The following is a 24587-nucleotide window of genomic DNA, read 5'->3' as shown; positions in this document are numbered from 1 at the left end:
TGTCAGCACATGTGAAGATTGAGTCACAATGATGAACTGGGGAAAATATTTAGGAAAGCAGATATCAATAGAGACATTACAAAATGAGACAAAGTATAAAGTGAGTGATAGGATTAGACAGTTTCATAGGGTTGAGTTTGAATATATAATCGTAGAAACAATCAAATATGAAGTCACCAATATGATTGACATTTGAGAGCATTAGGCAAATTGGACATGGATATTTTTTGTAATCCATGTTCACGTTCCATTTAGGGTTTGGTACAATCATAAGTGCGAACTTTGCATTTTTTGTCCTGAATATTACTGTGATAAAATGCATATGTAGTTCAGGTGACACGAGTATTTCTTCCACCATTTCTAGGAGCAATATTTTGAAGACATATAAATTAGTATTGGGGGTACAAAGAGGTGTACCCTGTGTCTATGTATATAGAGACAATGCATGAAGAGACCATATTGTGAATAAATAATATAACTGATTACACTTTAAATAATGGATTGAATTGATATCTGAAAATATACAGGAAATCTTATTTTGATATTCAATCATTCATTCCAACCAATTATACATATAATGGTAATATTACGGTTATGGTTTATCATGACGGGTGTGTGAGTTTTGCTTCAAAAGTGATAATGGAAATTGAAAATAATGTGTTTGGAAGGAAGTCTCATGAAAAGAGCAGTCAAGAAACATGGAGGAATACATGTGTTCTGAATCAGGAAGTGATTGAAAGTGAAACAAACGCCTATCAATTTGATAAATTGTGCATGAAATATATATCCTATGATGTGCATAAACTGAAGAAATAGTAATGTACCAGTGTTGAATAGAAATGAACTTCAAAATACACATCATGTGTCATAGGAATCTACTTGCACTGATGTGAAACTGGGTCAGTTACTGTAGAAATAGTAGGATATTTATGCACCCTTTACTGAAGATAGTTTTTAGTACTAGCAAACAAATATGTATTTCAGGTGGGTGAATATTTCTGAGAATAATCTTGTGAAAAGTTTATTATAAATCCACATATATGAATATGAATGAATTCAAAATAACATTGAAAACCAACAGTGGGAGGTAGGACAGTAAAGGGGTTGGAAATAATCAAAGAGGAAAACAAACCATGTCTCATAACAGAACTAAACATATATGACTGGAAGCACAACCCATATATCAATAATAACCCTAAATGTAAATGGCTTAAACACACCAATTAAGAGACACAGGCTAGTAGAATGGATCACAAAACATGACCCAACAATATGGTGTCTAGAGGAGATGCATTTGATAGGAAAAGACATACATAGGCTGAAAGTGAAAGGTTGGGAAAAATCATATCACTCATATGGACTTTGGAAACAAGCAGGAGTGTCCATACTCATATCAAATAAAATAGATATCAAGCCAAAGTTAATCAAAAGGGATAAAGAGGGCCACTACATACTGCTTAAGGGAACCATACACCAACAAGACATAACAATCATAAATATATATGCCCCAAACAATGGTGCAACTATTTTCATCAAACAAACTCTTCGCAAATTCAAGAGTCAAATAGACCACCATACAATAATCATGGGAGGCTACAACACACCTCTCTCGCAACTGGACAGATCTTCCAAACAAAAGTTGAATAAGAAAACTATAGAACTCAATGACACAATTAACACAAATAACACAATTAATAACCTAGATTTAATTGACATATAGAATATACCACCCAACATCAAGCAGTTACACTTTTTTCTCAGCAGCACATGGATCCTTCTCAAAAATAGAACATATATTATGTCACAGGGCAACTCTTAGAAAATATAAAGGAGTAGAGATAATACCATGCATCTTATCTGATCATAATGGAATGAAACTAAAAATCAACAATAAAAGAAGGAAGGAAAAAGCATACATCACTTGGAGAATGAACAATAGGTTACTGAATGATCAATGGGTTATAGAAGACATCAAGGAGGAAATTAAAAAATTCTTAGAGATAAATGAAAACACAGACACAACATATCGGAATCTATGTGACACATTGAATGCAGTTCTAAGAGGAAAATTTATTGCTTGGAGTTCATTCCTTAAAAAAAGAAAATAACAACATGGTGAAGGCGATCTCCCACTCACTGTCTTGACATGGTCACAGTGAGAAAAAGTGTTGGAAAAGCCGCTCTCCCACTGTCTTGACAGGGTCATAGTGAGGATGAATGCTGGCAAAGCCATGCTGGTTGGTGGGAAACGGAAACCATGAGACCCTTTTTTATGTAATTGGAACTTTTCATTTCATGCTTATGTTTCTGACAGGAGGCATGAGTATGTTAAATGCCAAACAAATTAAATTTCAGATGGCTGGAACATAACAGGTAGTTGATGCCTTGGAGGCTGTTCTATCACTCCTCAGCATATCAAGGAAAAAGTAGAAGATTGTTCTATCTCAGTACATTGTGGACAAACCTGATAATGGACAACAATCATCCTTTGAAAGGTTATGAGAATTTTAGGCACCACATTGATTATATCAACTTGAACCCAAGCCCATATTTCCAGTCTCTTATAAAACCTAACCAGTATGCTTATTTCACAAAATTCACCACATGCAGTCTCATTTTTTATTAAGGAAAGTTATATTATACACTTAGGAACGTTAAAACATATAAAGATATATTTTTCTCTTTTTATAAACCCTTTCTTACTTTACATAAGGATATATGATGAGCATAGTTAATATTGGTGGAAAGTGGATTGATTTTTATAACTTACTTTCTATTGAGAAAGATTATAAAGATATGAGAACTAGTGCACCTTCACTGAGAAACAAAGAAACTCTTTGAGAAAGCAGCTCAACCAGTTTTATGAGAATAAATTTAAGAATTAATTAAAACAGCTTTATAAGACACAGTTTTAGAATAATGTTAGAAATATTATTTTATTTAGATTCTTAAGTTTAGAAATTCTTAAGTTTTTAGTTGTATAGGTTTCTGATATGTTTTAAGAATGATTCATAAACTTAAGAATATTTTACATATAAGATTTAAAGGGACTTTTTTCGATGGGAATTTTAGATTAGAAATAAAGTGTATTTTATGTTAATGATTGGTTAGGAGACTTAGAGTCTGGTTATGTAGTTTGGCATTAGTTAATAAGAATATAGCATATCTTGTGAATAATAGTAAATCTTCGGAAAATATGAAAAATGTAAATTAGTGATGTATTTTATTAATGATTCTGTACTTTTAATAATTATATAACTGAAGGACATATCCTGGAAAAATGTAAATTAATGTTGCATTTTTTGTACCCCCAATCATGGTTAAGGAAATGTCATGTCTTGGCAAAGTTTTAAATTATATAATCAATGACATATTCTGAATCTATAATGATGAGAAAAATTGTAATAAAAGATAACCCAGAGTAAGATGCATAAGCTCTCTCTCTGGAGATTGCTCGAAAAAAAAAAATCCACATATATGAATATGAATGCATTTGGGGAGTGTGTAATAAGACACATATATTTCATATTTTGAAAAATCTGGAGATATATATATATATATATATATATATATATATATATATATATATACACACACACACACACACACACACACACAAACAGACTTTAAAAAGTAGCAATATATGTCAATCAAAATTCATCATGAAATATATATCATCCACAGATCCAAAAATATTCATTTTACTGAACATGGATTTGTGTATAATGTGGTTCAACTAGGAAGGGAACAGTGTATGGTTCGGGTTAATAAAAGGTTTGATTTGGGTAAGGATTCATTCTGCGGGATGAATAATGCTATTGGGAACCTGCGATATTTACAATAATGTATAAGTGAAATATAAGAATGAAAACAGAAATCTAGGTAAGATTTGAAGCCCAGAAGGGCATGGGGCCTTTGATTGGGATAATTAGCTTTGAATTATGTTCTGCAGAGTTGTCTCAGATAAACTGATGTACAATGCCTTAGGACCTTGTACCTTCGATGATGGAATGTCGATGAGAACTTCTAGTCAAAAAGGGATAGTAGGTATTAGAAAGATAGTCGGTAGGTTTAGAAAAAAGAGTGAGTATAAAATTTGGATCAAAAGTTCTTTAGCATTAGGGTTTCAAGTAGAGATTGAATGTAAATGTGAGCACATGTGAATAGTCAGTCACAATGATAAAATGTGGAAAATATGTAGGAAAGCATATATCAATAGAGACATTAGGAATTCAGGCAAATGATAAAGCGATTGATAGGATTAGACATTTTCAACAGGCTTGAGGTTGAATATATAATCTTAGAAAGAAACAAATATGTAGTCACCAATAGGATTGATATTTGAGAGCATTAGGCAACCTGGACATGGATGTTTTTAGTTATGCATGCTCACTTTCCATTAAGGCTTTGGTACAATCATAAGTGTGACCTTTGCTTTTGTGTCCAGAATATTACTGTGATAAAATGTATATGTAGATCAGATGGCATGTGTATTTATTCCACCATTTCTGGGAGCAATATTTTGAAGATGTATAAATTAGTATTGGGGTTACAAATAGGTGTACCCTGTGTCTAGGAATATAGAGATAATGCATGAATAGACCATACTACGTTTAAACAATATAACTGTTTCCAAATTTAAATAAAGGGTTGAATTGATATCTGAAAATATACAGAAAATCTTATATTGATAAACAATCATTCATTCCAACCAGTTATACATCTAATTTTAATATTAGGTTTATGGTTTATCATGAAGAGTGTGTGAGTATTGTTTCAAAAGTGATTATGGAAATCGAAAATAATGTGTTTAGAAAGAAGTCTCATGAAAACACCAGTCAAGAAACCTGGAGGAATACATGAGTTTTGAAGCAGGAAAAAATTGAAAGTGAAACAGGTGCCTATAAATTTGTGAGTTTGTGAATGAAATATATATCCTATGATGTGCATAAACTGAAGAAATAATAATGTACCAGTGTTGTAAAAAAATGAACGTCAAAATACACATCATGTCACATTGGAATATACACGTATTGACGTTAAACTGGGTCAGTTACTGCAGAAATATTAGGATTTCAATGCACCATTCACTGAAGTTAGTTTTCAGTACTAGGAAACAAATATTGTTTTCAGGTTGATGAATATTTCTAAGAATGATCTTGTGAAAAGTTGATTATAAATCCAAATACATGAACATGAATGAATACAGGGAGTGAATATAAGACTCATATATTTCATATTTTGAAAAATCTGGAGAGTGTATATATATATATATATATATATATATATATATATATATATATATATATACAAAAAACAAACACAGATATTAAAAAGTAGCAATATATATGCCAATCGAAATTCATCATTTAATATATATCATCAACAGATGCAAAAATATATATTTAAGTAAACATGGATTTATGTATAATGTTTTTCAACTAGGAAGCTGACCCATAGTCTGAATTTTCAGTTCCAATAGCGTTTTGGAGGAGTGATCACTTCTCACCATTTGTATCTTCCAAGTCAGCCACCTCAAAAGCATGTATTTGTGATACCAGGTAGTATTCTATATGTGCATATAAAATTACATGTGCTGAATAGGCTACAGAGAAAGGGAGACAGGAATTCACATATTTGTTAACTTTAAAAACACATGGAGAACTATTTCAACAGAAAATTTACTAGATTGATAACACCAACACTTTATCATGCAAAAGACAAGTCCAACTATACACCATGCCTCCTCTGAACTGCTTGTATTTCTATTGTGTTTGGGTTATTTTTCTCTATCATAATGTTTTAGTAGTCAGGATCTAGTCAGCTATTGGTTAGTGTCAGAGATTCAATGCTATTGGTTAGTGTCAGGGATTCAGTATTTCGAATGGAAAATTACATAATGAATCTAATGTGTATGCAAATATGTGCTACACAAAATTCTTCCCACTCTTATCCAGAACAATGCCTTCACATTACTTTTGCCCTGGGTAAGATGCAATTACAGGAGAAGAGTCAGAAAATCTGTGAATACATATCAGGAATGCAAAATCCTCAGGAGTTCACAACCTTGCTGGTGGAAGGGGAGTTTCCAAAAGTAAGGGACAGGGTTGATAGATCCAACCTGATCTTTTATTAAAATTGCGAGCCATCTTGCCACAAAGCCATGACAAGATAATTTTGGCTTTACTATACATTACTGCAAATTCTGAACCTGTTTGGAATGCCTACCCGTGTCTTGAACTCACCCATGCCTGGCTCTCTGACCAGATAGCAGCGCTCTCTGAAACTTTAGTGACACCTCATAAATATTTTCTTTCCCTGGCCAGACAATGAGTCTCTGAGGCTCTAATGGTCCTCATAATTTGTGATGTTGGGGTGAGCAAAAAAAAAATGTAAACTACCACTAGTGTGATGCTTGTGAAAGTTCTGTTATCTGTAACCCCCTTTTGTGTATCTTTCTGGGCTATATAGCTGGGCTGTAGGAAAGGTGGGGTTTCTGTCTTGTTCCCGCCGTTATGGGAGGGAGAGGCAGCCTGGCCTGTTGAAATAATCAGCTTGCCTTAATTTGATTTTAATTGGAGTCAGTGGTCTTTTCTTGCATCCTGGTTTATCATTTTGGAGTTCCTAGCAAGATGACCCTGCCAGACCAGATCACAAGACCAGACTGCTGGAAATTCTGAAGCTGGCCTTCCCTCCAGGGCTCCAGGCTAGAGAGCCACTATAGGGGGTGCACAACTTGAGATGTTGCAAGGCCTTGGATTGAGCCTTCGGTCTGGGGAGCACTGCAGTGAACCACCGCACTAAAACTATTAGCAAGCACCTGGTGGAGGAGGCCTGCATAGGTAAGTGGCGCCATTATAAAATCTGATATCCGGTTAAGGGAGATCTCTTCTGAAGACAGAGAAGTGGCCTGGGGAGGCTCACATATACTCCTGTCCGGGACAGTAATGAGAATCGTTCTGTCCTCTTTTCTCTTCTGTAAGGAATTTCTCTGGAAGGGTAGAGAGGTGGCGACAGGCATGCATGCGCTCCTACCCCTGAACTTTAGCAAGATGTTGCATTGATCCTCTGTTTTTCTGTTGTGGTGCCAGGTTTCTTTTTGTGTGTGTGTTTTGTTCTATGTTCTATCTGTTTTTTTGTTTGTTTGTTTGTTTTTGTGCATTTTTTTTGTGTGTGATTTCTGTGGTAAAAACTTAAGGATATTGGACGTGAAAATGGGTAATAAAGTAAGCAATCCTGAGACCCCTTTGGAATGTGTTTTAAGAAACTGTGATGAACTTTAGATCCCTTTGTTATGCAGGATGAGAGAAGCCCCTAGCTGGCTGCCTGGAGCACACCCACTGCAGAGGGCAATGCCTGCTGGGGACTTAAGAACTGAGTATCTCCCAGGTTCACAAGTGAAACTCCTTTAAAACCCCTTGTCCCTCCAGATCAAGAGAATCACAACCTTTGGGCAAAGTCCCCTGTGTTTCTCCTTTGTTAGCAATGCAATAAACCTCCCTTTTTCTTTTTCTCAAAACCCTGTCCTCATTATTAAATTGGCATTAATTGGCTTTAAGTACAGGAAAGGAACTTTAAGTTACAAATTTTGATACACCACTCCCCCCCATCCCAGAACTTTTTTAGAGGTGACTACTGAAATGTTAGGAGATGGTGCATGCTTGGAATGGAACTGAATCAGAGGAACTAATCCTGTAAGTAAATGGAGGGACTGAAGCACTCACAGCAGCTGCCAAAGCCCTGTTGATTCAGGGAATTTCCTCCTTCCTTCCCAGCACTGTAAGTATTATGCCACTACTGTCTTTTTAAAAAGAGAAAAAGAAAAAGGGGACACTAAATGCAGTGAAGTCACCATGGAGACCCTTGATTTTACATTTCAGATTGCCCATTTCTGAAAAAATATGGTCCCCTTTTGGAGACATCTATGGTGCCACTGGTGTAGGAGATTTTTCTCTTATCTTCTCTGTTTTAAAGGCTTCTGTCCATCAACCAAAGTCTGGAGCTCCTTTCTGTCTGTCTTGTGTTTTTGTTTCTGGCCTTTTAAGACATGTGCAATTATGTGTTGATATTATGAATTCTTTCTTGGGAATGATCTTAGCTGAATGTGTGTCTTAAGGATGATGTTTTATTGTAACAATCTGGTATCTGAATGGTTTTTTGAAGCATTGAACAATCTTGCAGTTAAAAGTCGGGTTTAGGTAATTGTTTAGTTTATGATTTCAGATAATTCATGCCAGAGAACTTAAATACTTAGGATAGAAAACTGAAGAACTCTACTTCCAAGTTGGCAAATAACTTTCCAATCATTCAGTCTTTTTTTTTTTTTTTTTTTTTTAACAATTTTGAGTTGAGTTGCCTGGGAAAATGTAACTGTGTGTACCAGTGCATTAATTTGGACAAGGATAGTAAATCATAGTATGGTATCTGTTGACAAAACAAGATGTAAAGATATAAAATTTTGTGAATTCCATCTTAAACTTGTATCATAATTTTCAGCATCCTAACCTGAAAATTATGGTTAAAATGCCTTAGGCCTGAGGTGTCTGCTCAGAATAGCAGTTTTTTCCAGCTCCTTCCAGACCTCAGCCTGGACTTATTTTGAAATGCAAATGAAAGAACCCTGCAAGCTCAGTAGGAGACTGATCTGTGGCCTAAGGGGGGAACAAAGGTAAATTGTATGGTATCTACTAATTCCTGGTCAGTCATTTTTTTCTAGGACTCTTACTTTTTTCCTTAGATTCTTTCTTTTATTTTTGAGCTCATGATTTTAATCCTAAAGACCTAGGTTAATGTTATTCTGATCAGTTCTATCATTGACAAACTGTGAAGTTTTTGAAATATTGCAGTGGACATTTTATCTGTGAAAAGCTACAAGGCCTTTACTATTATTATGTGTGCACACTTTTGTTATGTGTTGTATGTGCATATATATATATATATATATATATATATATACATGTGTCCTTATATCATATATATGATACACAAATTAACATATATAAGAAGCGCTCATAAAAAAATGCGCTCATAAAAACAAATTTTAAAAAGTGCATCCAAAGATCTTTAATTCATGTGATTTAAAAGATTCAATTTAAATTGGATAAACACATAAAAATAAATGTCTTTAAATTTAAGCTTGCGAGTTTCTCTAGGTGTTCAAAAATTGAATAAAATAATTATGTGTACAAAAGGTCTAATATGCCTTTGTTCTAGGACTTTTCCTTCAACAACAAAAAAATGGTTTATACTGTTCAAAACATTTGTCTAATATTTGATAAATAAGTAAAGTAAATTTAATATGGGATTACTCATTCATGAGTACTTTTTTTATATCTGATTGATTTACTAAGATCTGTATAAGTTTGTACTAAAGTCTGTATAAGATTGTAAAAATCAGTCATGTGTTAAAGAGACAAAAATTTCTTTAAACATAAGTTTACCAATAACATTGTGTTAATTAAGTTTTATTTTTTCTAGAGCAAGCAACCATAAAAATTAAACAACTGATCAAATAAGAACTGTTTTTTTAGAGCACTGTTCTGCCATTTCTTTAAAAGCTAAACTTGGTTAATGTAGAAACATCAATGTATTTGTGATGCTATCAATGTGCTCATATCTTCCAGGTATACAAGTCTGTAAGGTAGAAATTTGAAAAGAGCATTATATCACTCTGGTGTTCTGAAGTTATATGTTATAAAAATATATTGGGGTTTATTTACCTGTTTTCAATAAGATGTGTAAAATTTTATGTTACATTTTACTTTGGCGAACAATTTAAATATATTTTTAAGTTAATGAGAGCCTAATCTATGTAAAGGTTAAAAACTTTCAGCCTTTCTTTAATTCATGTTTTAAATGTGATATCATAAGTTGTTAGCTAATGTTCATGTGAACTCAAAAAATTTAGGTAAACTTTGTAAAATGATATTTAAAAAAACAAACATCAGCTTTAGAACTAAAACACTTAAGATTCATAAAGAGCCCTGCCTTACCTGAGATAAGGCTCTGTGTCCCATCTTAGTACATGTGAGAATGACTACGAAAGCAGTAGGTCAGATTTAATTTCATTTAAACTTATGTTCAAAAGTTTCTTTTTTTTCTGTCAAGATTACTAGGATCTCAAACAGGGGATATAATGTATAACTCAGCCAAAAGATTTCAGGTAGCTATTACACGAACTAAGTATTTTTACTCTTGTTAAAAATTTTTATTTTGTAATTTCCTTATAAGTGATCTAAAGATTCCCTGTTAGTGTTTTACAGAAGTGTAGATTTAAGAACACAACATGGGTTAATTTAAGATAATATGTCATCACCTACAGGACAGACAGAATAATACAGATCCCAATTAATAAAAAAGATAAATAATTATAAAATTATAGACATTAAAGCCCAGTACTCATAATATTAGGCTGTTAAAATTTATTTGCTGGATGTTTAAGATTAGGATTTAAAATTAAATTTAAATGAAAAGCGTCAAGAAAACCAATATTTGGCTCTTGCCCTCTGAGTCAGTCTGAATCCAGGCAACAGTGGACTTCTCTAAAGAGCTTTACAACTCTGGGCCACATAACCTCCCAATCAGGGAGATTAATGAGATCACTAGAGAACAGAAAGCCAGTCAGTGAATTTGCTACAATGAGGAGAGTCATCAGAGAAGGGAGACATCACTGATGCTTCCGAGGGAATCCACATGGTCATGCAAGACCTAGACTCACCTAGCGCAAATGGCGCTAGCAGAACTGAGAAGCTACTCTCAAGTTTCCCAAGAAATGACTCCCATGAAAGCTCAGCTGAATGTTAACAATAGATAGAAACAAAAGTCAGTTTGACTGTGTCATCTTAAACATTTAGTAAAGACAGTTAAAACCAAAATACAGCCATTCCTGGGCATTTTAATTAGTAATAATAATACTACTACTACTAATAATAATATTTTAACGTATACACTTTATGTTACCCTTCCAAAAAAAGTAAGACTGCAGGCTACAAAGAAGGATTCTCAGACAGGAATGCCTGATAACTATAAAAAGAGACTATCAAAAGGAGCTGCCAGATGCAGAAGTTTTTAGTTTAAGACCTACTGATATTCCAAACTTACACAGGTAGTCTTGGTGTTTGCTAGTACGATTATGCAGCCCAGAAGTAGAGGTTTCTCTATTAGACACAGAGGTCATAGTAGTAAAAAGATTTTGCAGGATCAGATGACATTAAATTATTACACTGTATCTTATGGGGAGGGACAACTGTAACACTAAAATTAAAAGGTTAAGTTGACAGTCCTGATGACTGGGGATACTAAAGCCTGGTGAGGAAACTTCAATACAGTGACATGTTCCAACTGCTGCAACATTTATTCAGTACTCATGGTTTTAGTTTCTCTCATAGATGAACCAATCCCCAGATGACTTTACAACCTGTTCTTCCCCAACCAGACTTCAAACCGAAGTGACTTCTAAATGGCAACTCATGTCCTTCACCTGAATTCTAAAAGGCAACTCATGTCCCTCACGCCATGCCCCCTAGATCGCTCATAAAGAAACAAAAACATTCAGGGCAGCAGAACACTAGGTAATCAAAAGGTAATCAAAGCAGGGTTTCTCCACTGAAACTTTCATGGTCACACTAATATCTGAGTTTTCTGACATGGTCGCCATTCCCTTCAGCTATCCTGTACATGGCCATGTTAAAGAGATTGGAGATGGTACATATCTTGGACACAAAAGCATGAGCCTATTCTGGAGAGTGGCCAGAATTCAGCAAGAAAACAGAAACTTAGGAAGATAGCAGGTGTTGCCCATCGATAAGTCAAGCCACAGTCCATTCAAAAATTGGGCAGGATGAATGCTGGGAACCTTTCTACTAGACAGGACACATCCATTGCTGCATTCTATTTTCTAATGTCTACAACCACGGATACAGTGGGATACACAGACATGGAAACACTCACCTTGTCAAATGAGTTACAAAAAACAGTTCACTCCTAACCAAATAAACAGCCTTTCCTACATATTCTCAGAACATGAGAAAAAACCACAAACCCACACCCACACCCACAAAGGCACCTCCTTCCCCCAAGTAGGTCTGTGACTCTCAGGAGTGTCCTCTAACTGGTGGGCCATACTATATTCATCGGAAATGGCCTGTCCTATCTCAGATCTCGTCTCCTTGGCCAACTCTGTGAAGTTGTTGGAAGCGAGTGGTGAGCCACTACCTGCTTTCTCAGGAAAGGCCCCTCTTCAGAGCTTTCCTGGCATTTGGCCATCCTCACATCAGTAGGTACCAAGAAAGACTGACTCTGTCCTTGGTAAATCCAAACAAGTGAGACCACTGTTACTGAGACTGGGACTGGCTCTGGGTGCCTGGCTTCCTGGATCCAAAGTTCAGAGAGTTCCATCTCCAAGAAAGTGAGGTGAGGTCACTTCCTTCCTGAACTGAATGAGGTCACTGAGTTGGCAACCACTTTGTCCTAACAGTTGCTTCTAAGTGTCCCATGAGATGAAGGCTGCCCCGACTTTCTGTGACACTTTCACAAGTTAGAATGGTATATCAACCATAGGCACCCGTGAACAGCTCTCCACACAGGCCTGCTTTTTTCCATCTTCTCTACATTGAGAAGAGAGAGGCTGATTCAGACACAACCCTTCATCCTGACCAGGTTGCTTTCCATGGAAGATGAATTTTGCTGTCTCAGGTCCTTCAGGGCTGCCTACATCTTCTCCAGTGATCATTTCTGCATGGACCTTTAAGGTTCTTAGCAGGTGTAAGATCCCCTACATTCCTGTATTTTAAGACCAACTCTGCCCCTGCTCTTCTGTAAAGTAATATTCATGGAACAGTGTTTGGTTAGGTTTAATAAGAGATTCAATTTTGGTAAGGAATCATTCTGCAGGATGAATAAAGTTATTGGGAACCTGCAATATATACAGCAATATATAGGTGAAATATAATTATGAAAACAGAAATCTATGTAAGATTTGAAGCCCAGAAAGTCATTGGGTCCTTGATTGGGATATTTAGTGTTGAATTACATTCTGCACAGTTGTCTCAGATAAATTGAAATACAATGGCATAGGACCTTGTACCTGGGATGATTGAATGTAGAATAGAACATCCAGTCAAAAAGTGATAGAAGTTAGGATTAGGAAGATAGTCAGAAGGTTTAGGAAGAAGAGTGAATATAGGATTTGAAACAAATGTTCTTTAGCAATAGGGTTTCGGTTAGAGAGTGAATGTAAATGTCACCACATGTGAAGATTCAGTCACAATGATGAACTGGGGAAAATATGTAGGAAAGAAGATATCAATAGAGATATTACAAAATCAGGCAAAGTATAAAGTGAGTGACAAGATTAGACTTTTTAAACAGGGTTGAGGTTAAATTTATAATCTTTGGAAGAAACAAATATGTAGTCACCAATAGGATTTTCATTTGAGAGCTTTAGGCAACCTGGACATGCATGTTTTTAGTAATCCATGTTCACTTTCCTTTTAGGTTTGGTACAATCATAAATGTGACCTTTGCTTTTTGTGTCCTGAATATTACTGTGATGAAATGTATATGTAGATCAGGTGACATGGGTTTTTATTCCCCCATTTCTGCGAGCAATATTTTGAAGACGTATAAATTAGTATTGGGGGTACAATGAGGTGGACCCTGTGTCTATGAATATGGAGATAATTCATGAATAGATGTTACTGTGAATAAATAATATAACTGATTCCACTTTAAATAATTGATTGAATTGATATTTTAGAATACATAGGAAATCTTACATTGATATACATTCATTTTTTCAACCAGTTGCACATCTAATGTTAACATTAGGGTTATGGATTATCATGAAAGGTGTGTGAGTTATGCTTCACAAGTGATTATGGAAATCAAAAATAATGTGTTTGGAAAGAAGTCTCATGAAGAGACCCATTAAGAAACCTGGAAGGATACATGTTTTCTGAAACAGGAAGTGATTGAAAGTGAAACAAAAGTCTATAATTTTGCGAATTGTAAATGAAATGTATATACAATGATGTGCATAAACTGAAGAAATAGTAAAGTACCAGTGTTGAATAAAAATGAATGTCAAAACACACATCATATCCCATAGGAATATACTTGCATTCATGTTAAACTGGGTGAGTTACTGTAGAAATATTACGATTTGTATGCACCATTCACTGAAGTTAATTGTCAGTACTAGGAAATAATATGTATTTCAGGTGGATGAATATTTCTGAGAATAATCTTGTGAAATGTTGATTATAAATGCACATACATGAACATGAATGAATTAATAGTATGTATAATAAGACACATATATTTCATATTTTAAAAAATCTGGAGAGTGTGTGTGTGTGTGTGTGTGTGTGTGTGTGTGTGTATAACACAGACATTAAAAAGTAGCAATATATATGCCAATCGAAATTCATCATGAAATATATATCATCCACAGATCCAAATATATTTATTACCTGAATATGTATTTATATATAATGTTGTTCAACTAGGAAATTAACACATAGTTTGAATTTTCAGTTCCAACAGCGTTTAGTAGAAGTGATCTCTGCTCACAATTTGTATCTGCCAAATCAGCCATCTCAAAAAAAATGTACATGTGATAATAGGTAGGAATCTGTATGTGCATATAATATTACATGTGCTGAATAGGCTACAGAGAGAGGGAGACAGGAATCCATATATTTGTTAACTTTAAAAACGTATTTAGAACTATTTCAACAAAAAATTGACTAGATTTTTAACAACTACATTTTATCATGCAAAAGGCAAGTCCAACTGTACACCATGCCTTCTCTGAACTGCCTGAGTTTCCAATCTGTTTAGGTTATTTTTCTCCATCATATTAGGATTAGTAGTCAGAGACAAGTAGGGTATGGTGTAGTGTCAGGGATTCAGTACTTCAAAAGGAAAATTCAAAATTGAATCCAATGAGTAGGCAAATATATAATACAAAAAATCCTCCCACACTCATCCAGAACAATGCCTTGACATAACCTTTACCCCAATTAAGACACAATTAGAGGAGAAGAGTTTGAAAATCTGTGAATATATATCTGGAATGTAACATGCTCAGGAGTTCACAACCTTGGACGTGGTAGAGGAGTTTCCAAAAGTAAGGGACAGGGTAAACACACCACAAACATGAAGCTCTGAAGGAATAAAGACTTCTTGAGAAACAGCCTCTGATGTTGGGCACATGAAATATATGTTGTTGTCAGGAGCTTTAGCTTCCTTTGTAGTGAGACCATCAAAGCTGGATCTGCACCTATGTGACCTGGAGGCCATATTTCTTATTTTTCAATGAACATGAGGCAGCAGTGCTGAATTCTCTCTGTGTAGGTAAACTGTGGCCACTGGGGACTAAGTGTCCCCCCCTGTGGACTGTGAAGCCATTTGTTCATCCTCCACGTTTCCTGGTTTTTCCTGCTGCTGCACTGGGAGTTTGGTATTTGCTTCACGTAATACAAAATGTTGAACTGCAACACAGTGCTGGAGGGAGTTCTGTCATGTGTGGTGGGTCGGGGTTGGCAGGAGAATGCACCACCCTGGCTTCTATCCCATATATCTTGCCCCCTTGAATATAGCAACCTGATTCTGAACACTGCCCTGAAACCTCTCTATATAACAATATGTCTTTACTTATAAGGGTCTTCTGGCTGCACCATGTCAGTCACAAGCCATTTGGAAGCCAATGCAGATACACATGGATCCACCACAGATGTTTTATCACACTCTTGCCAACCACTGCTCTAGGCCCACTACTCAGCAGGCTCCAACTTACTGGCATCTCTGTTATACACTATTTTCATGAAACCCAGTCAATAAAGGCACTGTCTGGTACACTCATGATCAGCAACATGAGATCCAAAGGTTGTCCAGTGCCACCTGTTCATGGGAAATTCAAAAATTTCATGGTATTTATCAAGCCATTTTTCAAGGATGAAGTTGGAGGCCCTGTGGGTTTCAATTCATTCAGGAATCATTAAATGGTGAGGAAGCTAATTTAAAAGAAAGCTCTGGAGAATTATCACAGGCAAGGCTTCCCAAAGAGTGGCCAAAAGGTCACATGATGCAAGGCCCATTGAGGTCTACAATGTGAGGTCCATGTGTGTTTTGCCTCTCAACTCTGGCTGCAAAGATTTTCAGAATAAAATCATGTGATGTCCTGGCTGAGATTCCCAGTGCTCTGTGGAAAGCAACCCTGGCTGTAGATCAGTTTGCAAAGGCAACTCTCATGCGTGGCCTCCTAAAATCACAACACAATTCATGGAAATACTTCTCTGAGGTCAGTTCCAGTACTCAATCTCTAAGGGGAATCACGCCAGAGTTCAAGCTCTGGTAGACCCAGTCATCTCTTCCAACTGCGACACAAATTACCACAATTAAAATCAAAACACTCCCACATGGCCCTCATTTTCTTCCATATAGACCCTCATCATAAAATCTGGCTGGTTGTTTCCATGAGGGGCGCAGCTCAAGACAGTGTCAAAAATAAGCTCCCTTGCCACTCATTTGCATAATGTCAGAGTGGCCAGGACATTCTTCCTGTGAACCAGGAGTGATCAAATAGGCCTGATTTTAATACTGCTCTGCTTCTCCAATATGAGGCCTACTGACTGTCAGGTATAGATTCTTTATGTGATTGAGAGTCATGAGAAAACCCAAGGACGTCTGCAGGGCTTTGAAGAACTCATTTGACCCAATGGATCCCTATTCTCAATTGATGGAGGTCAGGAACCTAACAGCGAAAGGCAAGAGACTTCATCCACAATGACTGATCTTTTTGCCATTTTGGTTTTGGATGCACATATGGGATCCTTATTTACATCCATCAGGTGCTTAGAATCTAAGCCACAGCCTCACACAGGGTAAAGAGGCTGATTCAGACACATCCTTTTCCAAAGTATTTAGCAAAGAGACACAGGTGATGCCCATTCATTTCCATTTGAAAACTGTTTTCTTCAGACTTCACAAAACAATGGCATGAGGGACAGACCCTCCTGATATTCAGGGCAGCAGAATATGAGGTAAGCAAATGGCAAAAATCAGGGTTTCTTAACTGAGACTTCCCTGGTCACACTGATATCTGAGTTTTCTGAAATGCTCCCATTCCCTTCAGCTATCCAGTACATGGCCATTTTGAGGGGGTACATATCTTGGACACAAAAGCATGAGCCTATTCTGGAGAGTGGCCAGAATTCAGGAAGAAAACAAGAACTTATAAGATAGCAGGTGTTGCACATCAATAAGGCTAGCCACACTCTATTCATAAATTGGGCAGGATGTATGATGGAAAGCTGTCTACTAGTCAGGAAACATTCATTGATGCATTCTCTTTTCTAAAGTCTACATCCACAGACACAGTGGGATACACAGATATAGAAACACTCACCATGTCAAATGACATTCTAGAAACAGTCCTGTACAAACCAAACAAACCGCCTTTCCTACCTATTCTCAGAACATGAGACATAACCTCAAAGTCACACCCACACCCACAAAGGCACCTCCTTCCACCAAGTAGGTCTGTGACTATCCAGATTGTCCTCTGACTGGTGGGCCACACTACCTTCCCCTGAAATGGCCTGTCCTGTCTCAGATCTGGTCCCTTCGCAAACTCTCTGTGGTTTTCAGTAACCAGGGGTGAGCCACTACCTGCTTTTTCAGGACAGGCCCCTCTTCAGAGCTTTCCTGGTATTTGCCATCCTCACATCAGTAGGTACCAAAAATGACTGATTCTGTCCATGGTAATTCCAATCAAGTGAGCACACTGAAACTGGGACTGGGACTGGTTCTGGGTGGCTGGCTTCATGGATCCCAAGTTCAGAGAGTTCCATTAACAAGGAAGTGAGGTGAGGTCACTTCCTTCAGCAACTGAATGAGGTCACTGCTTTGGTAACCATATGTCTTAACATTTGCTTCCAAGAGTCCCATGAGATGGAGGCTGCCCCTACTTCCTGTGACACTTTCACAAATTAGAATGGTATATCAACCATAGGCACCCTGGAACAGCTCTCCACACAGGCTTGGATTGATCCACCTTCTCTACATTGAGAAGAGAGTGGCTCATTCAGACCATCCAGATCAATTTGTTTGCCATCGATGATGACTTTTGCTCTCTCAGGTCCTTCATAGCTGCATACGTCTTCTCCAGGGACCATTTCTGCATGGACCTTGAAGTTCCCAGCAAGTGGAAGATCCCCTACATTCCTGTATTGTAATAAAAACTCTGTACCTGCTCTTCTGTAAAGTTAGACTGAGGAAACAGTGTATGGTTAGGATTAATAACATGTTCGATTTGGGTTAGGAATCATTCTGCTGGATGAATAATGGTATTGGGAACCTGCGATATTTACAAGAATATAGAGGTGAAAGATAAGTATGAAAACAGATATCTAGGTAATATTTGAAACCCAGAAGGGCATTGGGCCCTTGATGGGGATGCTTAGCTTTGAACTACATTCTTCACAGATGTCTCAGATAAATTGACATACAATGGCATGTGAACTTGGAGGATTGAATGTAGCAGAGAACATGCAGTCAAAGAGGTATAGTCGGTAGGACTAGGAAGGTAGTGGGTAGATTATGGAAGAAGAGTGAGTATAGGATTTGAACCGAAAGTTCTTTAGCAATAGGGTTTCGGGTAAAGAATGAGTGTAAATGTCAGCTCATGTGAAGAGTCAGTCACAATGATGAACTGGTGAAAATATGTAGAAAAGCAGATATCAATTGAGAAATTAGAAAATCAGGCAAAGTACAAAGTTAGTGATACGTTCAGAAAACAGGCTTGAGTGAATATATAATCTTAGGAAGAAACAATTATGTAGTCACCAGTAGAATTGATATTTGAGAGCATTAGGCAACCTGAACGTGGATGTTTTTAGTAATCTATGCTTACTTTCCATTTTGGTTTTGATAGAAACATAAGTGTGACCTTTGGTTTTTGTGTCCAGAATATTACTGTGATAAAATGTATATGTAGATAAGGTGATATGAGTATTTCTTCCACCATTTCTGGGAGCAATATTTTGAAGACGTATAAATTTGTATTGGGGGTACAAATAGGTTTACCCTGTGTCTCTGAATACAGAGATGATGCATGAATAGACCATAATGTGAATAAATAATATAACTGGTTCCAACTTTAAATAATGGTGTGAATTGATATCTGAAAATATATAGGAAATCTTATATTGATATACAAACATTTATTCCAACGAGTTATAAATCTAATTGTAATATTAGGGTTATGGTTTATCAGGAAGAGTGTATGAGTTTTGCTATTATGGGTGAAGGGACACTTGTGCCAGATGCAGGTTGGCTAGCCTAGATTACTATGTTTATGCGGCAGACTATCAAAGCCTCAATCAGCCACGGTTGTGTGAGGAAAAGCCGACTTCTTCTGTATGTCTTGGGGATGTGAGCATATAGGGGATGAATGGTGGAACCCAAACTCCTCGTCAAATTCAGTACACAGCATTGGCCATATTATCAATTAGACAACCAAAACCGATGGCCCCCGAGGGGTCTCTAGATCCTCAAGTTCTGTGTGACCTTTTTAACTTCTGCAAGTGCTCAAAAGGGTGGAAGGAAATTCCCCTAAGTTTAGGCCTTTTCCCTCCTTTGCTCAAATTCTGAACTATGCTTCTCCAATAGATCCTCACCCTCTGCCTTATGCTCCAGACGCTCTGCTGTCAATCCCACCTCAGGAACCTGATTTCTCCCCTCCAATTACTGGATCAAATACCCAAACCTCCAACGGTTCTCAGATCATTGTTTCTAGATGAAGTAGCAGGTACTGAGGTAGCCCTTCACCCGCTCACTCCTCTCTTCTCCTGTCAGTGCCCTCACCGCGTCCAAACAGGTCCTCTTACCAGCTAACCCAAAGCTCAAACAGGCTGAGGAGTGCTCTCAGATCCCTATCCACGATGTAATGAAAATGGCCTTTAAAGTTGCTTGGTCAACACTGAAAACAGGTTACTAAGAATTTAAAGTCCCTCACAGGCTTTTTGGGATACTCACTCCCATTTTCCCCTCTGCTCTACCTGTTCTACTGCTGAAGTATTTATAGCTAGGAAAATCCAAAACCCCTTTCCCAATATTCTTTTACATCTCTCCTTCCTCATTCTCAGATCCACAGAGCTGCTCTCACCCCGTGCCTTCCACGTCTTCCCCCTCTGTACCTGGACCACAGAAAATTCTTAACTGACCTTCTCCAGAAGTCTTCACCATGGCTGACTTTAGGATTTTCAGTAAAAGAGTCCCTATGAAAGAGTTCAATGTACATAAACTTCCTCTTTTCCTGTTGCCCTGTTCTACTTGCCACTGGCTGGAAAAATCAGCACTTCTAAGCTAGACACCCCCCTACTAGTTTTTCACAAAATATGTGAAAAAGGCTTCTGGCTTTGAGCTGGGGCTTCACAGAGATGGCTACATTTCTAAGATAAAGAAGTTACCAACTGGGCTGCATGGTAACAGCTGGCAGGGGGAAAAAGAAAGGGAAGAAAAAGCTCTCCCCTTCCCAGGTGTCCTTAAAAAGTTAACTTGCCCAGAACAGAGGAAATAAAACCGAAACAAAAACTGCTTTTTGTGAACTTCTGCAGTCTGTGAACTTCTGAGCCCCTTCTCTTACATGTTGGGTACAAAATACTGAAACTACCTAAACTTGGTGTTCAGGGGATTAATTGATTACAACAGAAGCAACACCCTCTAAATTTATTTGCAACCTAATAGGACTGTTTCCCTAGCTTCCGTGCTATCTTAGGTGCCTTGACTTGTCCGTCCCTACAACAGTATAATTCTATATACTTAAACATTGTTAATGTGTTCATAAAATGGTCAACAGATGTGATTAATTATATTATGGTGCAGATGTTTCCCAAAGTCCTCTATCATGATGCATGTTCATTTAAAGATCAAATAGGGAGGCATAAAACCCGGTTCTGCTGGAACCTCTATCCCTCACTTTAGCCATCCTATTCGGAATAGGAGTTGCTGCAGGGGTGGGCACAGGAACCACTGCCCTAGTCCATGGGACACAACAAATGACTCAATGAGAAGCACCAATAGACCAAAACTTAAAGATATTAAAAACCTCCATCACAGCTTTACATGAATCTTTAACCTGTCTCTCTGAAGTAGTTTTACAGAACAGGCGATGGTTGGACATTCTCTTCATGAGAGAAGGGGCCATTGTGCTGCATTGAGGGAAGAATGTTGTTTTTATGCCAACAATACTGAAGTTGTAAAAGAATCTATGAGTAAATTAAGAAAATGCCTTGAAGAGCATCAAAGAGAGATAGAGGCCCAAAAAGGGTGGTTTGAATTTTGGTTCACACAGTCACCCTGGTTAACTATGGTTTTATCAGCCTTGGCCGGTTCATTAATAATCCTCATATTATTGCTAACTGCAGGACCCTGTTTGCTCCACCGTGTAGTTTCATTTCTCCAAGCTCAAATTGGACAAGTTTAACTTATGGTAATCAGACAACAATATACCTCACTAGCAGACATAAAATGTGACACCCCCCAATGATCGCTTTTATGATTAAAAGTAACCAGAACAAGTAGTAGGGAATGAAAGGTTAATAAAATAGGTACTTGTCACTTCCTGTTTTTCTGTATGCTTAACAAAACACTGTTGAAATCTTCAGAACTGTTTGCTAATCTTGTTCCCAGAATGTGATGTCCCCACTGCCAAACTGCAGAATGTACTCCCTCACACATTTGCACGCAAAGCGCCCACTCGTCCTGACCCATCAATAAACTTCATTCCCTGCCCTCTCCAAAGAAAGTATATAAGCTCTACTTAAGCTGAACTCTGGGCTCTCTGCTAAATTCAAGGGAGCTCTGAGCCGCAGCATGCTGGACCCCCAATAAACACTTTGCTGTTGCATGACACAGTCTATTGGTGGTCTCTTCTTCAAACGCTCGCCCGACCTTTACATTGGTACAATCATAAGTGTGACCTTTGCTATTTGTGTCTAGAATATTAATGTGATAAAATGTGTATGTAGGTCAGATGACATGAGTATTTCTTCCTCAATTTCTGGGAGTAATATTTTGAAGACGTATAAATTAGTTGGGGGTTTAAAGAGGTGTACCCTGTGTCTATGAATATAGAGATAATGCATGAATAGACAATACTGTGTATAAATAATATAACTGGTTCCTCTTTAAATAATGGATTGAATTGAAATCTAAAAATATATAAGAAATCATATATTGATATACAATCATTCATTCCAACCAGTTATACATCTAATGGTAATATTAGGGGTATATATCATCATGTAGGGTGTGTGAGATTTGCTTCAAAAGTAATTATGGAAATCAAAAATAATGTGTTTGGAAAGAAGTCTCATGAAAAGACCAGTCAAGAAACATGGAGGAATACATGTGTTCTGAAGTAGAAAGTGATTGAAAGTGAAACAAATGCCTATGAATTTGCGAACTTGTGGAGGAAATATATATCCAATGATGTGCATAAACTAAAGAAATAGTAATGTACAAGTGTTGAAAAAAATGAACTTCAAAATACACATCATGTCCCATAGGAGTCTACTTGCATTGATAGTAAACTGGGTCAGTTACTGTAGAAATATTAGGATTTGTATACATCATTCATTGAAGTTAGTTCTCAGTAATAGGAAACAAATATGTATTTCAGGTGGTGAATATTACTGAGAATCATCTTGTGAAAAGATGATTATAAGTCCACATACATGAATATGAATGAATTTAGGAAATGTATAATAAGACACATATATTTTATATTTTGAAAAATCTGGAGAGTATATATATATATATATATATATATATTTATATATATATATATATATATATATATATATATATATATATATATATATATATATATAAACACACAGAGAGTAAAATGTAGCACTATATTTTATATATTACAACACAATTGTAATTCAACATGAAATACATATCATTCACAGATCAAAAATATCCATTTTACCTAACATGGATTTATGTATAATGTTGTTCAGTTAGGAAGCTCACCCATAGGTTGAATTTTCAGTACCAACAGCGTTGAGGAGGAGTGATCTCTTCTCACAATTTGTATCTGCCAAGTCAGCCACCACACAATAATGTACGTGTGGTACCAGGTATGATTCTACATGTGCTTATAAGAATACATGTGCTGCATGGGCTACAGCGAAAGGGAGACAGGAATTCACTTATTTGTTAACTTTAAAAACACATGGAGAACTCTTTCTACAAAAAATTGACTAGATTTATAACTCCTATTCTATATAATGCAAAAGGCAAGAACAACTATACACCATGCCTCTTCTGAACTGCTTGTATTTCAATTCTGTTTGGGTTATTTTTCTCCATCATATTAGGATTAGTAGACAGAGTCTAGTAGGGTATGGGGTAGTGTCAGGGATTCCGTATTTCAAATGGAAAATTGGAAAATGAATCCAATGTGTATGCAAATATGTGCTACAGAAAAATCTTCCTACTCTCATCCAGAACAGTTCCTTGACATTACCTTCGCCCCAAGTAAGACACAATTAGAGGAGAAGAGATATAAAATCTGTTAATACATATCTGGAATGAAAATTGCTCAGGACTTCACACCTTTGGAGGTGGTAGAGGAGTTTCCAAAAGTAAGGGACAGGGTAAAACTCCACAATCATGGAGCTCTGCTGGCCTAAAGACTTCTTCAGAAACTGCCTCTGAGGTTGGGCACTTGAAATATATGTTGTTGTCAGGAGCTTTATCTTCTTTTGTAGTGAGACCATCAAAGCTGGGTCTGCATGTATGTGACCTGGATGACATGGTTTCTTATATTCCAATGAACATTAGGCAGCAGTGCTAAATTCTCTCTTTGTAGGTAAACTGTGGCCACTGGGGGCTAAATGTCTCCCCGTGTGGACAGTAAAGCCCTTTGGTCATCCTCCACTTTTTGTGGTGATTCTTTCTGTTGCACTGGGAGTTGGGTATTTGCTTCACGAAATGCAAAAAGTTCAACTGGGACACAATGCTGGACGGAGTTCTGTCACGTGTCGTGGGTCAGGTTCTACAGGAGAATGCACCAACCAGGCTTCTATCCCACATAGCATTCCCCCTTTACCATAGCAACCTGATTCTGAACATTGTCCTGAAAAATTCTGCATATAACTAGATGCTATACATACAAGGTTCTGATGGCTGTGCCATGTCAGTCACAAGCCATTTGGAAGCCAGTGGCAGATCCACATGATGCCACCACAGACGTTTTATCACACATCTGCACAATACTGCTGTATGACCACTAATCAGCAGGCTCCAACTTACTGACATGTCTGTTCTACACCATTATCATGAAACCCAGTCAATCTAGGCACGGTCTGGTACACTCAAATCAGCAACAGGACATCCAAGGTTCTCTAGTGCCACCTGGTCATGGGAATTTCAAAAGTGTCATGGTATTTATGTAGCCATTTTTTAAGGATGAAGTTGGAGGCACTGTCGGTTTCAATTTATTCAGGATCCATTTAATGTTGAGGAAGATCTTTTCAGTGAATGCTCTGGATTACTCTCACAGGCAAGGT

The sequence above is a fragment of the Callospermophilus lateralis genome, unplaced genomic scaffold, assembly GCF_048772815.1.
Source record: "Callospermophilus lateralis isolate mCalLat2 unplaced genomic scaffold, mCalLat2.hap1 Scaffold_72, whole genome shotgun sequence".
NCBI lineage: Eukaryota > Metazoa > Chordata > Mammalia > Rodentia > Sciuridae > Callospermophilus > Callospermophilus lateralis.
This window is presented reverse-complemented; position numbering follows the sequence as displayed.